The sequence below is a fragment of the Agelaius phoeniceus genome, chromosome 27 (assembly GCF_051311805.1).
Source record: "Agelaius phoeniceus isolate bAgePho1 chromosome 27, bAgePho1.hap1, whole genome shotgun sequence".
Taxonomy (NCBI): domain Eukaryota; kingdom Metazoa; phylum Chordata; class Aves; order Passeriformes; family Icteridae; genus Agelaius; species Agelaius phoeniceus.
This window is the reverse complement of record NC_135291.1, coordinates 3,704,299-3,720,859: the sequence shown is the minus strand read 5'-3', so window position 1 is coordinate 3,720,859 and position 16,561 is coordinate 3,704,299. Positions and strand designations below refer to the sequence as shown.

At 51.8% G+C, this 16,561-nt stretch overlaps 1 pseudogene; it reads left to right on the top strand.

Moving 5' to 3' along the window:
• Positions 1 to 14,010, top strand: part of LOC143695889 (uncharacterized) — a 64,686-nt pseudogene extending 50,676 nt beyond the window's left edge.
• Positions 14,011 to 16,561: the final 2,551 nt, after the last annotated feature.

The window sequence follows — 16,561 nt, the reverse complement described above, 5'->3', positions numbered from 1 at the left end:
GGCGCTGTTCCTGTGACATCCCAGCAGCAGCTCACGCAGAAGCCGCCTGGAAGGTTCTCCTGTGTCACAAAGGAGCACAAAGAACCCTCCCAGGGCACAGCCCATGGCCCAAAGGATGCAAGAGGAACTCAAAATGCAGCAAACAAGGACACCCCATAGCCCAGCCTGAACACTGAGGAGAACAAGGACAGGACCAAAGCAAAGGAAACGTGACCTTTAGTCACTGATAGTTCTGACTAAAAGCAGCAAGCCTTGCTCCATCTGGGATCTTTGTTCTAGTTCTAAAAACAAGCAAGGTCCTCCACTCTAAATACACAGAAGGCAGGAACTGGGGAGGAGGTGGGATTAGGAAGGAGGAGGAGGAGGAGGGAGAGAGGAAAAGGAGGAGCAGGAAGAGGAGGAGCAGGAGCAGGAACAGGAGGAACAGGAGGTTCCAGTGCCCCCTGTGGCCGCAGCCACGGGACCATCGCCCCCACCTCGTCCTGCAGCTCAGCGGGGAGGGGGAGGTTGTCCCAAATCTGTCGGGGAGTCTCTGAGAGGGTTTTTTATTGGGGTGTGTTTGGAGCTCGCAGATTGTGGAATTGACCCCAAATATCATCTGGTGTCTCTGGGAGGTTTTGTTTTCTCTGTGTGTGTAGGTTTGGATCTTGCAGGAGCCCAAAGCTGAGCCCCTTGGGGGGGATCTTTGGGGGCCCACGTGTCCATTGCCCAGTATGGGCAGGGGAGGACATTGGTCCTGGGGACCGCCGGGAGAGCAGAGGTGGGGAACCCCTGGGACCCCCAGAGTGGGGAGAGCAGAGAGGGGCGATCCCAGAGCTGGGGGACCCCGGCAGACTGGAAAGGGGGGGAGCCTGGAGAGGAGGGACCCCTGGGACCCCTGGGATCTCAGAGTAGAGCATCAGGGGAGAAGGGCCCCCATGGACCCCCAAAAGGCCCTGGATCATCCCTGAGCAGGACGCCAGAGAATGGAGAAGCCCTGGAACCATTGGACCCCCATGATCCTAAGGAAAGGAAACCTCTGGAACCCCAAAAGTGGAGAGATCAGCAATAGGGAACTGCTGGGAGAGCTTTTTGGGGCTGAATCTTGACATTGTGGGGATTTTCATGGACACAAGACTCCTGCTGACTTCTAGAGATGGACCTGGCCAGGAGGAGCCTCTACTCCAAGGCGCTCCCACCTTGGTTTCCCCAAACCAGGGTCTGTCATTCCCAAGCTGTGGCCAGATGGAGGAGGAGGAAAAGGCCCAGACATTCCGCACGAGGAGGGGCTGCAAACCCAGCCCAGGGAGCTGCAGGGAGGAAAGAGCCCCCCTGAGCCAGGAAGGCGGCCTGAGATCCAGGCAGAGCTCAGAGCTGGTGGAGAAGCCTCATGGCAGGGAGAAGCCCCACAAATGCTTGGAATGTGGGAAGGGTTTCAGCTACAGCTCCACCCTGATGGAACACCTGAACATCCACTCTGGGGAGAGGCCCTGGGAGTGTGGGGAATGTGGGAAGAGCTTCAGTGGGACCTCCGACCTCAGCAAGCACCACAAGATCCACACTGGGGAATGGCCCTAGGAGTGCTTGGAATGTCAGAAGAGCTTCAAATGGGATTCAGAGATCGTCACTCACCAGCACTTGCACACCAGGGAGAGGCCCTGTGAGTGTCCCGAGTGTGGGAAGAGCTTCGTGTGCTGCTCCAGCTCCATCCCCCATGGGAGGATCTGTGCTGGATGATCCCCAGTGACCCCCGTTGGGCAGAGCCCTGGTGACCCCTGTTCTGGGTGATCCCCATTGGGTAGGGGGAAGGTGCTGGAGAGATTTCTTTCCCTTCTCCTTGTGCTGCTGTGATTTGGTTGGTAATAAATTCCCTCCCTGTGTCCAGGCTGGGTCTGTTGTGCCCGTGCCGGATTTGCTGAGGGATCTCTCCCGGTCCTTGTACTGACCCACGTCATTGTTGAAGTGCATGAACATTTGCTGGTTGTAGATGAACCTTACCTGTCCCCTGTTCCTGTACCAATAAACCCAGTTTGCTGCAGAGCATACACAGACGCATCCTGCTGACTTTGTCAGCTTTATAAAGCAGCCGTGAGCTCCGGGCTCCTGAGTGCCAGATGCTCCAAGGGCCTCGGCAGCGCCAGGATGCTCCAGACTGGGACAGCCAGGCAGGGCAGGAGGAATCACTGCCCCTTTGCCCTCCCTGCTGCTCCATCTCCCAGCCCAGCATCGCTGCAGGACAGCCTCACTGCCAACGCCATCCTGCCAGGGATGGACTGGGGGGGATCTCCTTCCCCTTCCCTCTGGCATGGAGGCAAATCCCATCTTCTCCTTGTCCACCCTCCTTCTTCTCCTCATTCTGTCCTACATCCATCTATGTTCCTTTCCCATCTCCTTCCTCTCCTCCTGCCTTTTCCTTTTCCCTTCTCCCTGTCTCTTCCTCTCCTTGTCCTTCCTCCCTCACGCACTGAGCTGCGGACAGAGACCAGGGAGAACAAATCCCTGCCACAGAACCTCGTTGAAGAGGCCATTTGGAACGGCTCCACAGGGCAGGAATCCAATGGGGAGGAAAAGCCCCAGAGGTCCCACATGAGGAGGGGCTGCCAACCCAGCCTGGGGAGCTGTGAGGAGGTAAAAGCTTCCCTGTGCCGGGAAGGGTGTGGGGAATGTGAGAAGAGCTTCAGGCAGAGCTCAGCCTATTCCTGGTGCCTCCAAAAACGGCGGTGCCAGATGCAGAGATCCCCCTGCAGATCCATGGGGATGCAGAGATCCCCCTGCAGCCCCCAGAGCAGCCACGCTGGAGCACGGGGATGCCTGAGAGGAGGCTGTGCCCCCGTGGCCAGAGGGGCCCCGCTGGAGCAGCCTGTCCTGGCAGGACTGACCCCGGGGCACAGTGACCCACGCTGCAGCACTTGGAGGGGGGCTGTGCCCCGTGAGATGGACTCAGCTTGGAGAAGTTCCTGGAGAAGTCTCCGGTGGGAGAGAGCCCAGGGTGCAGCAGGGGAACGACTCCCGTCCCTGAGCAGAGGGAGAAGCCCCGGGGCATGAAGTGAGCACAGCCCCATTCCCTGTCTCCGGCACTGCCGGGGTAGGAGGTGCAGCTGGAAGGAGGGAGGCGTGGGGGAAGGCTGGATTTAAGGCTCTTCACTTACTTCTCATTATCCTGCTCTGAGTTTTTGGAGTTTTCTGTCAGAAATCTCTCCCCTCGCCCACTCATCCACAGGGCTGGGGCAGTTTTCCCTTTTTGGCGGAAATCAAAGCGATTCCCTGATGCTCCTAATTAGAGGTAGCAGTAGTGAGGCTCCGGGGCTTCTCGCTGACCGGAGCCAGAGAAGCCGCAGTGCTTCGGGAAAGCCGTGGCGGGAGGTGCGTAGAAGTTTGTTTGTGTTTTCAGCTCAATCCCCCTCGGGCCCGGGCCCGGGCCCGTTCCAGGGCTGTTCCTCATCTCCGGCTCTGCCCTCACGCAGCCCGGGGGGCCCTGAGAGCGCGGGGCGAGGCTGTGCCGCGTGCAGAGCCCGCCCCCGACTGCGATTGGGCGACGGTGCCGTCAGTCGCGGACGGCTGACCAATCCACTGAAATGTTCCTCATTTCAGGGATTGCTCAGCAGGAAGGTCAGGAGCTGGAGCTGTCTGGTTGGTTATTCCCAGGGCAGTTTGTAATCTAATGATGCCATTGAAATGAGAAATCGGTTCCGTGGCTCCTGACATGAATTGGTTTGGGTTCCCAGGGGCTGGTCCATGGTGTTATAGGATTTGTTCTGCTGGCCGTTCATCTTTTCTCCATTTTTGGCCGTGCTCTCCAGCAAGGACTGCATCAATTGATGCTTTTCTCTACTTAAATCATCAAATACTTGGATTCCCATCTGATTTCCCTGAACTTGTGGTAGCAAGAACATTTCAGTGCTCTAATACACCCTATATAACACAGACAGTGACAGCACATGTTGGAGTGGGCAGAGGGATCATTCCCCCCCATTTATTTATAGTGAAGTTTTCCCAACATTCTTCATTTGCTGTTTCCCTTTGCAGCTTCACCCGTTTCTGTTGCAGGGTCAGATATCCTCACCCTGGGCTCTGCCTTGAGCTGTGCAAATTCCATCAGTGCAAGCAGGCAGAGCTTGGGCTGAGGGGCAGAGGGAATGAGCCCAATTCCTGCCCCAGGCAAGAGACCCAGGTCCATTGTCCAGGCTTTGCCCAGCAGTGTTCATTTGCATTTCTAAAGCTCCTCTGCAGGCTGCCTGGAATGAAGCTTCTCTTCCAGAGCATGACTCTCATGCGCCCCACCCCAAAAGCCAGGGTTTGGGGTATTTTTAATTTTTGGGGGTTTTTTTGAAGAGTGTTCTCTTAACGGTTTGTGAGTTAAAGGGTCACCTTTAAAGCTCTTCTAAACGCAGCCTGGAGGTAAACACCAGAAAACGCGGACCAAAATTTTGCCATCTCCACCAGCCAGGCAAACACACACTGAAAAAGAATCCAAAGCAATAAAGATATTTTCTACTTCTTCTGCCGAGAATAAAAACTGATTCTCACCCCCAAACCTAACTGACAATATGAAAGTAGGATTATTTAGAAAAAACATTCTCATGGTGTAATCTTATTCTAGGCAGCCCAGAGTGTGGGTGTGAGTGAGCCCCAGAGTGGAATTGTGCCGTGGTGCTCCCCAGCAGCTGTGGCAGTGCAGGCCCAGCCAGCGCTGAAGCTGCAGCAGCGGCAGCGAGGCTTGGCCGCAGTGGCTGGAGGTGCCAGAGGAGGGTGGCCAGGATTTCCGAGGGTTTGAGCAGAGGATCTGTGGGCAGGCCCAGGGGCTTGGCCCGCTGTGGAGCCCTGGCTGCTGCTGCGTTGCCTTCAGGGCAGGCTCAGTGGGGGCTCCCATGGTCCTGCTGCAGGCGGGAAGTGCAAATCTCCGGGGCTTCAGAGCCCCTGAGGCCAGGCTGAGGGGTCCCCCCGTGTTCAGCTGTGCTGGCGGCTGTTTCTGGCCTCAGGGACACTTGGCATGGGCCCCTTGGCCACCAGTGGTGCTGCTTTGCACTCCTTAGGCAGGAGCCGATGTCCTGGCTGGGTGTTGGCAACAGCAAAGTCCCAGGGCAGGCTCTGTGCCAGCCCAGCTTCCTGTGGGAGAATATACCTTGATCTCTGCTCCAGTGCTTGCTGAAGCAGTCAGAATTGCTTTTGCCGCCCTGTTAGGTGCCATGGTGTCAGCAGAAGATATTGAAGCCTTCCTGCTCAGGGCAATTCAGTGCCAGGCTCTTACAAGCACCCACAGCTCCTTGGGTTGAGCTGAGCATGGGGCGGTGACCTGCGCTTTGTCTGATTCCCCTTCCTTCCCTCCCCTGGAACAGGCTGTTGCTTTTAGACACCACTTGTCCTGGTTGCTTCAGAGTACTTTGGAGAGGCTCCATATCTAATTTTCCCTATTTCCCTGGGGCTGCCCACACTTCAGGGTTCACTTCAGCATAGGCCTGGCCAGACATTTGACACAGAGGTACAACAGAACTGGCCTCTATATCACCTTTTATAATATTAATTTGTGTTCCAAATTTAGCGATCAAATCCCTTCCCAGTAAATCATGATAGCAATTAGGAGCAAATAAAACTTCATGCATTTTAAATCCATCTCCCACATCTACTAATAGTGGTTGAATAAAACTATACAGCTTTCCCACTTATGCCATGAATAATCAAAGACATTTTTGGCATTTCTCCCTCCCTTAGGTCTAAGATTCAGAGTGGATTGAGAGGCCCCTGTGTCCATCTGAAAATGCCTCCTCTCAATGCAGACCCACCTGAATGTTCTCAGGGGCTCCAGTGTGGAGGGTCCCTGGTGTGATGGGAGCTGTGACAGCCCTGCCAATCCATGTCCATCACGGGGTGGACTTGCTCGTCCTGCAGGTGCTGCTGTCTGTGCTTGCAGTGTCCTTGTGCCCTGCAGCTGGAGCCCTGATTCCTTGCCAGGGGCTGTTTGGGTGGGCTGTCCCCTGGTGAGGAGGGCAATGCCTCTGCCGGGTGCTTGTGACCGAGCCCGTGCCCTGGGTGCTGGGGCCCCCTTGGGCCCTGGGGTTGATCCCTCAGGGGTTGTAGGAGCTCTGCCCTGGCCTTTGCCTTCAGCTTGGCCTTTTTCTGCTTCCTTCTTGCATTCACCTGCTGTGCCTTTGTGCCCAAGTGCTGCAGGGCCTTCTTCTTCCCCTCCTGCAGCCCCCCTCAGTGCCTGTGGGTGTTTGTCTTGCTTTACAAGACAGGTGTCTGCTTGGGAAGGCAGAAAAAGCCTCTCTAGGAATGGAGAATGCAAACCCCCTCCCTCTTAAGTTTTAAAATAGTGAAATCAAGGGTCTCTCAGGCAAAGCTATGTGAATAGGAATACCAGTTCTTTACTAGTGTGTATAATAAAGCAAACAAACAACCACTGCTCCGGCAGTGACAACAAACAGAGCCCGGAGCCAGTCCCGGCCTTTCGGCTGCGGCGCTTTCCCCCTGGGTGCAGTTCCGGGCACGGCCGGCAGGGGCGCTGGTGGCTCCCGCGGGGCAGGGCAGCGCATCCCTGCCATGGGAACCTCTCTTAACGGAAATAGAGCAATCCCTTCATCTAACTCTTTCACTTTTTTACCTTCTATGGCCTTTCTCCCGTGTTTTGAGAAAGAATTTGGAGAGGGCTGCCTTTTAACTGAGCTCCTAGTGTTTAGATAAGGCGCTTCCTGTAGAGAGAGAGTTTTCCTGAACAGCCGGAGCTGTGGTTACCAAGGGGATGTAACTCGGAGCAGGCCGGGGTCAGGGGAGGATATCCCGCCGAGGCTCGGTGGGAGTGTGGGCAGGGTCTGCTGCCGGAATCGGCAGAGGGGGATCTTCCCGTGGAGACCGAGCCGGGGCGTGGGCAGCCCCCACATGGCTTATGGCGGCTGATCCGGCAGCTCCCGGCAGAGAAAAGGCAGGTGGGAGACCCCGGCAGCAGCAGCGGCGGTGCCCAGCGCAGCTGGCACGGGCAGGGCAGCCGGGGATGGGATGGCTGGGACCCGCCCTCGGTGCGGTCGGCGCGGTGACCTCGGCCCACGCGGCAGGACAGAGCAACCCCCATCTTCCCCAGCATGGCCGGCAGAGCGGCCGCGGGCCGGGCAGTGGGAGCAGGGCACACAAATTCACCGCCAGCGCCGGGGCAGGTGGAGCTGCCCTGGGCAGTGAGCCCGCACCTGGGATGGAAACCGGGGCAGGCGGAGCTGAGGCGGGCAGCGAGCCGGGACCCGGGACAGGCGCCCCGGCCGCGAACGGAGGGGGCAAGAGCTGCAGAGGATCCCACTCTCTTTCTGACTTTTCCTCTTGTTCCCCTCCCTTTCATTTCCTCTTTTTCTTTTCTTGTTTTGTCTAGGGGCTTTCTGATACTTTAAAGATTTTTATTCTCCTAAAATCTACTGTCTAACCTATGGTATATTCTCTTTCTTCTAGATTAAACGGGTTTTTTTACAAATAAATCCAGAGCCTAACAAATCTAAACTTCTGCTTAGATACTTTGAAATGGTCGACGAGCTAACTCACGACCTCCTAATGTTGTTTTTCTCATCACCTTTTTATTTATCCTTTGGCAAATTAAGCATCTTTCAGTTTCTTGCTTTGCTACTCCAAAAATCCCAGTGCACCCATAGTTCCTTAAAAAATGATCACACAAAGCTTGAGTACCCCAGTGGGTTTTCTGATGCATGTCTTCTAATATTTTCCTAGTAAGCACATTTTATTAAGTAATTGTCTTCCATCAAGAAGTTTCCATTTCCCTGATTTATCTTGTTCACTTCCTGTCTTGTTTAATTCTTTTTCTTGGCTTCCCTAAACTTTGGAATTTCCAGTTTTTCCTCGTTTGGAGTTAATATTAACATAACTCACTCAGCTCCACTTTCTGCTGCATCCTTGGCTTCGTCATCTGCCAAATTATTTCCTCTTATTTCTGGGGTCTTTCCCTTTTGGGGTTCCTCAATATGTACTATAGCTATCTCTTTTAGGTAATTTTAATGCCTCTAAAACCTCTGAAATAAGTTCCTCATGTACTAAACCTTTTCCTCTTGAATTAAGTAATCTTTTTCCTTTCCAAATTTTTAAAGGTATGTACTACTCTAAAGGCATACCTTCAATCAGTATATATGGTTCCTTTATTTTGTGTTAAATATTCTAGTGCTCTTTTTAAAGTATATAATTCACAAGTTTGAGCTTACTAGTTTAATGTTAATTTCCCTTTTTCCACAGTTTGCATGTTTTTCCCATCAACTACTACATACCCTGTACTTTCTCCTTTTGCAAGGAGTTGTATCTCTATTAGCTAACATAACTGCCAAAGGCCTATTTTGGGGTATCTCTGCTAGTATGCTTGTATTCCCTTTTTTTTTTTTCTTTTTTTTCCCTATAATCGAATTTACTGGTTTTTCAATCTCATTTTTCAAGATCTCATCTATTCATCTTCTGCCTCTGTTTTTCACTTTCACTAACAACCTAAATACAACTTTTCTTTCAACTATACACTAAAAAATAAAAAACCTTTTTCTCACACTACTTTCAGTGCAATCCACCTCCCTCCAAGGAGATATAGTAAAGCTTAAAATACACAATCTACATTACATATACTTTCATTTGTCTACATTCACTCGCTTCTATTTCTCATTCACTTCCACACATTCTTTCACACGCTCAGGACACAAAGTGGATCCCTGTTGACAGAGAATCGTGGTTCCCTGTGGCCCCCTCCCCTTGGCGTTGGCCTCTGGGTCTCAGTATCTCCCGGCCTCCTGGGAGGGCCCTGACTCTGCTGCCTCCGGTGCCCGTTCACCTGTGAGGCTGATTTGTGTCACTCACACTCTTCAGCTACGGCCCCCTCACAGGCCCGGGGGGAGAATGGCCCGTTTGCAGTCACACACATGCTCTGCCACAGCCCCCACCCACCCAAGGGACAATGGCTTATTTGTGGGTCACACACACCTCTTTCCACAGCCCCCCCTTCCCACCTGCCCGGGAAGCTGAGGCTGATTTTGTGTGTGACTCACTCTCACACACAAACAAGACAACAATAAGGTACCTTTTACTTTCACATCACCTATTACAATTTTAGGTGTTTCTGGCCAGTCCCGGTGCTCTTGGATATCCCTCAACCCAGCTGTGTTGGCCAACCCCAGGTGCTCTTGGGTGTAGGAGCGTCGGGGGGTAGGACGGTCGGGACGGACGGAGACGAGAGATCTCTGCAGCCAGGCCCTGGAACTTGCGGTTTATTGCAAAGGGCCCGGGTGCAGGGCCCTGCTTGGAGCTGGCAGGCACAGCTCGGAGCAGGCCCGAGAGAAGAGAGGGGTAGAGAGGATGAGAGGGTGAGAGAGTAAAACGTAAGAGAGCAAAAGCGTAAGAGAGTAAGGTTCCCATTACAACACAATAAATCTTCTTTTGTGTTGAATATTCTATTTCTCACTAGCCAATCTAGTACAAGATGCACGTCCTATAGCATTTACATACAGCCTATAAGAATCATTACATTACCACACTGTGTTACATTTTAAACCGTAAAAACTCCTCTTTGGACCCCTTCTGCCAAGCTGGCAGGATCTGCTCTGACCCTTGGATCTGTCTACAAGCAGAGGGAATTGTTCCATCAAAAGGGGATTACCTTCAGCCAGCCATACCATTGTTTTCCAGTTGTTCACTAACTTAGGTATCTCAAAGCTTGCTTTGATTTCAATCTTGCTTATAGTTTCTATATTGTCAAAATCTTTTGCCAGACAATCATATTTATAAGGCTTTCCTGTTTCATCTTCCCCAACACTTGGGCATTTTTTTATTTCTCAATCCACCTGTGTTGTCCAATCCCAAATGCTCTTGAGCATATTCTCATTCCGGCAGAATTTTGCTTAACCCTGAATGCTCTTGGAATATTAATCCCTCAACCCAGCAGTTTTTAATTCTGGATGCTCTTGGGCACTCTTATCCCTCAACCCAGCAGGTTTTTAGGAGCCCCTTTTGTCCCATTTCCTAGTGGATTGGGCTAGGAAACTCCTCTGCTCCCTTCCTCCGAGGGGTCCAGCCCCTCTCTGAGACCCAGTCCCAGTTACCCCGGGGGATTCTCTCACTCCTTTTAACATTCACTTTGTCTCTTTACTGGCCACTTACCGCGGAAAGTCAGAAACGCAGCATGGGAGACTCCAGCACTCACTTGGCAGGTCTGGCACAACCAGCCCGCCTCTCATTCACTCACATTCATCCCCCCTGAGAAATACTTACCAATCCCTTTTCCTTCCCATGTTCTTCGTGTACATTACTACTCTTAGGGGGCCAATTGCCGTGGTTGTAGGGAGCCTTTTTCCCTTGTCTTTGTTTTATTGTCTCCTTTTGTCCATCATAACCTGCGTCTGTCGGTCACCCCAGGGCAAACAGAGCGAGGCTGCCGAAGAGGGCAGGGGGCACCTTCCCCACTCTGACTCTCCTAAAGCACCGTCAGTGAGGTGTTGGTAACCATCCTCTGCTACCATAATTGTGAAAAACGCCAATCACTTGTTTTTAAAATTTTTAAGGTTTAATAGTAATAAAATGGTTATAAAAATAGTAATACAATTAGAGTAATAAAAATTTGGACAATTAGGATTTAGGACAATACAAGACAATGGAAACAAAGAGTTACAAACAGCTCGGGTACCTTTTCCTGGGCAAAGTAAGCCCAAAAAAGGACACACGTTAATAGAGGATTAACTGTGAAAAACCATAGCCCATTGCATATTTGTACATCTCATATGTGATACATAAATTCCATTCCAACAAAGGATTCTGTCTGGTCAGTGTCAGCTTCTTCCTCTTCATCCTGATGGCATCTTCAGGGCTGAGCAAGGCAGGAACAAGTTCATTTCTTTTGATAATTGAGCAATAAAATATTCTTCTCTGAAAGATTTAGGTGTCCTGTGGCTGCTATCTGGTGTGAGTCCTCATTCCTTTTTTAAAAAACTATCCCACATACATAGTTTCTATTTTAACATTATGTTATAACCTAAAACTACATTTAACACACTACTTAAAAAAATTGTTACAGCATAACTTCCTAACATAACATGTATAATACTCATTTTAATGTTTGTGAAAAGCCAATCATAGACATTTTTCACACGGGCTCTGTCAGCAGCAGTGGAAAGAGCAGCCTAAGAGCAGCGGCTCCAATTGCCTTCCTCCAAAAACCTGAGAGAGGGACAAAAAACTGAGAGAGGGCCGGCAACTGTGCCCAGCCCCGACCCCCAGCCTGAATCCTCCGGCATCTCTGCACCCTTCCCCCGTCCCCCCCCTCCCCCGCTCCTGGGAAAACTCCCAAAAAAACAGAGGTCCCAAGCACCCAGCAATCAGCTCTCATCAGCAACTCAACCCTAACCCTAATCTTCTGACAGCTGCTAAGTTTTCTGCAAAATCATTCATTTCTCCAAGGACCCAAACCAAATCCTTAGAAGAAAATCTGGATCCTTCCATGTACAATCTGTATTTCCCAGGTGTTCCTTGCTCCTCGTCCCTGTGCTCAGGGTGCCCTCCCCAGCCCGTATCCCAGAGCCGGTCCCTGTCCTGCCGCAGTGTCCAAAGGCGCCCCCCGGCGGGCAGGGCCGGCAGCTCCACGGGGCCGGGCAGCGGCCGGGGCGTCCCGCAGCCTCCTGGGGGCCGGGGGCCACTGCCGGCCCTGCCCGGGGCTGGTGGGGTCAGGCAGCGCCCGGCGCTGAGCCCCGGCTGCCCCACAGCCCCGGCCCGGCCCCGCAGCTCCCCCCAGGCCCCCAGCCCGTGCTCCCGGTCCCGCACCTCTGCGCCCGCTGCTGCCGCTGCCCCCCACAGAGAAACCCCCTGAAACCCTGACCTCCTTGTTTTCCTCTCCTGGAAACCGGGGATACAAATGATCAGCTGGCAAATGTTGAGGATAAGACCCTGCTGAAAAACATCCCAGTCCTCAGTATTTTTCTCTTCCTCTGCTTTTCCATCATCCTTTTCCTTCCCACAAAGATTCCGTCTGCAGCTTTTTGCCTTAAGCATATTGCTGCACACTCCCCCTCACCCAGTCCCTTTGCAGCACACCAACACCATCCATGCCCTGTTCTCCAAATGCGAGGGGAATTTGGGGAGGTGGGAGTGGGGCAGCACCAAGGCCGGGCCCCCCCGCGCTGTCCTGGCGGGAGCGGCTGCAGTGGGGACCGAGTGCGGGCGGGAGCGGCCGAGAGCCCAGCGCTGCCCCAGCCCGACCTGCCCCAGCTCCATCCCTGCCCCTGCCGTGGGATGCTGTGGGTCTGGGGGCAAGAGGGAGCCGGCAGCGGGTGCTGGGCCTGGGGCAGGAGGAGAAGGGAAGGAGAAGCAGGGTTGAGGAACAAAAGGGTCAAACGATGCCCGTGGGAGGAGAAGGTGGGATTGTGCAGGAGAAGGAGGAATAGCAGGAGGAAGAGGAGTGTGAGGAAGAGTGGGGACACCGGAGGAGGAACAGGAAGAGGAAGCAGCACAAGGTTCCACCTCTCCCTGTATCTGCAGCCTCTGACCCCAGCCCCAGGAGCGTTGCCCCCCCCACATGCAGCAGATGACAGGGGATTGGGATCCACAATTTTCCCGGGGGTGAATCTTGGTGTTTCTGAGCTTTCTTGGGCTAATTGTTGGTGCTTTGTTTTTTTTGTGGGGGCTGAATCTTTATATTTGGAGGGGGCTTTTGCTGAATCTTGATGTTTTGGAAGTTATTGATCTGTGTCTTGATGTTTGGAGGACTTTTGTGCTGAATTGTGGTGTTTTGGAGGTTCTTAGAGACACAAGATGCCCAATGACCTAATGAGATGAACTTGGGCAAGGAGGAACTCCCAGTCCAAGGCACTCTCATCTTGTTTTTTTCTCCAAACCAGGATTTTTCATTCCTAGGGCGTGTCTGGATGGAGGAGGAGGAAAAGCCCTGGAGATTCCGCACGAGGAGGGGCTGCAAACCCAGCCCAGGGAGCTGCAGGGAGGAAAGAGCCCCCCCTGAGCCAGGAAGGCGGCCAGAGATCCAGCCAGAGCTCAGAGCTGGTGGAGAAGCCTCATGGCAGGGAGAAGCCCCACAAATGCTTGGAATGTGGGAAGGGTTTTAGTCGGAGCTTAGATCTGATCCAGCACCAGGTGATCCACACTGGGGAGCAGCCCTATGAGTGTGAGGAATGTGGGAAGCGTTTCAGCTGGAGCTCCAGCCTCAGGCAGTACCAGGTGATCCACACTGGGGAGAGGCCCTTTGAGTGTGAGGAATGTGGGAAGAGCTTCAGCCACAACTCTGTCCTGATCCAACACCAGAGGATCCACACTGGGGAAAAGCCCTTTGAGTGTGGGGAATGTGGGAAGAGCTTCAGGCAGAGGGGCCAGCTGATGCAACACAAGATGATCCACACTGGAGACCAGCCTTATGAATATGGGGAATGTGGGATGAGCTTCTGCCAGAAGGGGAGCCTGATGCAACACCACAGGATCCACACTGGGGGAAAGCCCTGTGAGTGTGTGGAATGTGGGAAGAGCTTTAGATACAGCTCTGGCCTGAGGAAACATGAGAGGATCCACACTGGGGAACAACCCTATGAGTGTGGGGAGTGTGGGAAGAGCTTCAGCATCAAGTGCCAGCTGACGCAACACCAGAAGATCCACACTGGGGAAAAGCCCTTTGAGTGTGGGGAATGTGGGAGGAGCTTCAGAGGAAGCTCAGCATTGATTCGGCACCAGGTCATCCACACGGGGGAACGGCCCTACACCTGCTTGGAATGTGGGAAGAGCTATGGGTGGCACTTTGACCTGAGAAAACACCAGGGCACCCACACTGGGGAGAGGCCCTACAAGTGTCCCCAGCGTGGGAAGAGGTTTCACAGGAGCTCCGATCTTCTCAAACATCAGCGGAGTCACACCGAGGAGAGGCCCTTCCGCTGCCCCGACTGTGGGAAGGGCTTCAAGCAAAACTCCACCCTCACCCTGCACCGGCGCATCCACACCGGGGAGAGGCCCTATGAGTGTGGGGAGTGTGGGATGAGATTCTCATTGAGCTCAACTTTCACCCGACACCAACGGAGGCGCCACTAAGGGAAGCCCTGTGAGTGCCCCAAATGTGGGAAGAGCTTTGTGCACTGCTCCAGCTCCATCCCCCATGAGAGGATCCGCATCGGATGATCCCCAGTGACCCCCATTGGGCAGAGCCCTGATGATCCGTGGTCCTGGTGATCCAAGTTGGAAGGCATCTGGCTGGGGGGCTCCACATCTTCCTGGTTCTCTGAGGGTACCTAGATAAACCCAGAGGCAGGAACCTCCATCAGGACGCAGGCCTACAATGGGAATTCCTTGGGAAGAGCAGATTTGTTGAATTTCAATCCCATAAAATCTTTTGCATTCAATCCTATCTTCTGGTGACATCAAGGAGTACTGAATGGTCCCTGAGGTATATTCTGGGTTGACTATTTGGTGCTTGTATCCCCAGTCTGTTCTGTTTATGCTGAATAATAAGTTTTACACCTTCAAGACCTGTCCTGAGAGTGAAGGGGTAGAGAAGCAGCATGCAGTTTGTTTTCAGAAACTGCACTTGCTCCTCCACATTCCTGCTCTGGGACTGTGTTGTCTGCGGATGGACAGACAGCGGGACAGAGCTCTCCTTTGCTTTTAGTTAGTTTTAGCTAGCTGAACCAAACAAGTTCCTGAACTGTGGTGTTTTTTTCCCTTTTCTTTGGACCTGTTTAAACCTGCTCTGGCCTGAACACCAGAAGAGCACGGGCAGCTCACACCTGTGGCCCACTGGGCCGGGCCTGGGCTGTGGCATTTCCAGCACCAGAGGGACTGATAAGGGACTGAGTGAGCTGAGCTACAGCCCACAGAGGGACTTGGTGAGTTTGTCTCTCTTTTAGAGCAGCAAGAGGTTTTACTGTTTTGTTATCTTTATTGAAAGATAAAAATATCCGTTCCAGAATATGCAGTTGATCTTCCCAGTTATCACTTCATTGACACGGTATTCCACATGGTATTTCATGGTCCTTCAAAATAAACACTTGAACACCAACATAGGTATCTAATCTGTTAACAAATGTGTGTGGTAAGGCTAATTCAATTTCTTCTAGGGTCTTTGCTGCTGGGGTCAGTTGCCTCTCATCAGTAGAGGAGGTGGTGCCTGAGAGCAAATCATGCAATAGTTGCATCTGATGATTAGTTATGCCTAAATATGATCTAATCCAACCTATTAAACCAACCAATTTCTGTACATCAGTAGCAGTTTTAACATCAATGTCTAACTTCACAGGTTGAGGCATAACTTGAGTGTTAGTCACTAACATACCAGTATTTCCAAGGCATGTGTTCCTGCACTTTCTCTGGGGCAATGATCAGACCAAAAGCTTTCAAATTTGTTACAGCACATTGTTTAAGAGCTGATAACTGTTGTTTGTTATCAGATGCCAACAAGATATCATCCATGTAATGATAACAGTAGCAGTTATTAAATTGCTCCTGCACTTTTGACAAGGCCTGTGCCACAAACCATTGACAAATAGTTGGCGAATTTTTCATGTCTTGGGGAAGTACCCTCCATTGATATCTTTTATTGGGTTCAGGGTTCAGCATGATTATGGAAGGCAGAGTAAAAGCACATTTTTCTTTGTCTTGCTCAGCCAATGGAATAGTGAAGAAACAATCTTTCAAACCAATGACAACTATTTGCCATTCCTGTGGAATCATTGTAGGCGTAGGAAGGCCTGGTTGTAAAGCTCCCATTGTTGCCATTACAGCATTTATCTGCCGTAAATCATGTAAAAGTCTCCATTTTCCCGATTTCTTTTTTATTGCAAAAACAGGTATGCCAGGAATGATTGTTCAATATTTCCTGCTTGAAATTGTTCTGTGACTAATTCTTGCAGGGCAGTAAGCTTTTCAGTAGTAAGGGGCCAGTGGCCAGCCCAGGCAGGTTCATTTGTCAACCATATCAAGGCTATAACTGGACATTCATTGCCCTGCATCACAGTGGCCCCTATTAAAAATAAGTATTTTGACACCCCATTGAGATAAACAATGTCATCCCCACAAACTTTGAGGAGCATCGGCAACATAGGGTCTGATGTTAGCTTGTTGGCCATCAGGATGTTTCACATTAATTACAATGGCTGACAGGCCACCTGTTGTAGCACCACCCAACCCCAGAAGTCCAAAACTTGCATGAGTGAGAGGCCACGATTGAGGCCAGCAAAGTCACGAGAGCATTGTGACATCCGCTCCAGTGTCAATCAAGGCTGTTACTGATATGGTTCCTGGATGACATCCACTGGTGGTGAGGATGCATGTCTTTTCTGGATGGTTCTCCGTAACTTTCTGAGCCCAGAACACTTGAGGTACTCCTGTTGATCCACAACTTCCTGTGCTATGACTTTGGTCCACTGTATTCAGAACAAAACTCACAAAAGGTACAATTTGAGCAATGCAAGTTCCTTTCTGAATAGTGACAGGAGGGTCATAAATGGGTACCATAGCATGAATCTGTCCTAAATAATTAGCATCAAAAGGTCCTAGATGCACATGAATACCTCTAAGTGTAGTTCTTGATCTTCCCATCAAAAACGCACTCAATCCCCATCCTATTGGACCATAGGCATCAAGGGGC